Source organism: Arachis ipaensis, chromosome B05, assembly GCF_000816755.2.
Source record: "Arachis ipaensis cultivar K30076 chromosome B05, Araip1.1, whole genome shotgun sequence".
NCBI lineage: Eukaryota > Viridiplantae > Streptophyta > Magnoliopsida > Fabales > Fabaceae > Arachis > Arachis ipaensis.
Genome location: NC_029789.2, coordinates 129,427,473 through 129,429,946, shown reverse-complemented (window position 1 = coordinate 129,429,946; position 2,474 = coordinate 129,427,473).

Below are 2,474 nucleotides of genomic sequence, written 5' to 3'. Positions count from 1 at the left end.
TATTACATCACATTGCGATTTAAATTAAATTGAATCGGTTTTGAGAAATAGATTCAAAATCTAATATAATCTATGTGGTTCACTAAAACTAAAATTCAATCAAATTAAAATTAGTGTAATTTTAATTAATTTTCGATTTAAATTATATTTGGACAAACAATTTAATTTGGATTGATTTAAATTTAAATGTTCGTACATGTAACAAACCCTTACACAATGAGAGAGTCAACCGAACAAATTGATTTGAAGGAGCAAGAGGTAGGTGACTCTTATATGATGACAATTATTGAGGAGGTTTATATTTTTGGTTTCTTCTGTATTTTTTAACTCGGTAGATTAAAGATTAATATATTACGAATCAAAATTTTATTTAAAGATTTATTACTAACTAATAAATTAATACATGAATTAACCACCTAATGAATATATTTACATATTATATGTCCCTACAATATAAGTGATCACTTCTTACATATATTGAGTCCCCAACCTTACCACCATATTTACTTAGAATCACTTTACTCATCTACTATTTCTCCTGTTCTTCCCACAACCCGAATGATTTCTGAACCTTATATAGCATATGTATGTTTTTGGAAATAGGGTTTTATAGTAGAGAACGAATTTATTTCTGAAGAAAATATTCTCCTACCTACATTTATTTTTATTATCCATCCACCTCACAAGGATTGTACCTTCCTCTTCAATCGCAATATGTAAAGCGTCCTCAATGACCTGGATTATTGCTAAAAAAATGCTGGAGTGTAATTGTTGTGTTGTACAGTATTGAGAAGATGCTCTAGCTGTGAGAGTTGTTATAGTTGTAAAATTAGTTAATGAAAATTTTGATCAGAAGTTGATGTTGAAGAGGAAAAAATAATAGAAAAGAAGTTGACAATAGCAAAACATGTAATTGTTTATTGTCGAAATAATAAATTTAATTAAATGTTGAGAATATTGGTCTAAGACATATGATTGTAAATTTTATTGGAGTTTAAAAAGATTTTGTTAGTAAGTACTTTTTATAACAATGTGAATTAAGATAGAATAGCAAACGAGGAAATGAATGTATGTGATGAATGAGAAACTGTTCTAGATTAACGATCAAATTGATATTGGTTCGAAGGATAAACAAGTTTGACTGAAGTAGCACCATGAATATTTGACGAGTTGCATTTTGAGTTAACAGTAATTTGAGTAGTAGATATCAATAATATAATGACATTAGTAAGAAGTGTATGAAAAATGACTTTGGACGAGGAAAAACGAATGCGTTGTTGTAGAATTTGGTTTAAAGAACAATATTTGTTTACGCTAGAGGTTTTAGGGCAAATGGTATATGTTTTCGAATCTCATGTGAAATGTTGAAGGATTGACGGGTTAGGATTTAGTGATCTAGTCTTTGTGATTTGGATTTCGGGTTAATTAGTATTGTTACTATGTTATCTGAATAGTTAACTTGTTATAAGTAGTGCTAAAGCTTGTTAGAGTTAATATTTGTTTGGACTTTATTAGGTAGGTAATGACTTTTGTGAATAATGTGAACAATGGGTTCTAAAATTGGCTCAATAAAGTAAAAACATACTACATCCCAAATTATTCACCTAAATCTTCATATTAGGATAATCATCCGCACAGCTAATAAATTGAACATCCGATATATCTATTATTAGGTTGCGTTTGTTTACAGAGACAGGATATTGAGACAGGGACACTGAGACACAAAATCGTGTTTGGCAGAGGAGACATGGACAGAGACAATGTGTCCAGAGACACTGAATTAGTGTATTTTGTATCTATTTTGACAGGAAGGACACGGAGACACTAACAAGAGACACAACTTATTTTTTATTTTTTCTTTCATTATTCTTATTAATTTTTCATAATTATATTTTTTATTGTTATATTTTTCATCTCAAATTTTTTGAATGAAAAAAAATGAGAATAAATTAAATTTTCATAATTTATTCTAGTTTATCACCAAATAGAATACAAGAACATAAAATTTTGTGTCTCTGTCCATCAGTATCTTGTCCTGTCCTGTTTTTAATGTCTTGTCCTATTTTTGTTATCTACCTATACTTTTCCTATTTAAAATTAGTAATTAGTTACATTATGACCTAATACATGGTATGACAGTTTAGGAGTATTTGTTGTTTTAGTTATTGAAACAAAATCTGCCGATTGTGCAAATTAAATTATTTCATAAATTGTAAGAATTAAATGTGTATATTTGTAATTTAGAATGCGAAACTATTTTTGATGTACGAATATTTCATTTAGGATTAAAAGTTGTTTTAAGAGTACAATTATTGAAATTTAATTTCATGTCCTGCCAGTTGAAATTTTTAGTTAATTTAATTTTTTGGAGTATAGGAAATGAAGTTTTGAATATGAATTTATGTTCTGAGTGTACCTAATGAAATGTAGATTTTGAACATAACTTAACTGCATATTATTCGTAGTTTCGTAGC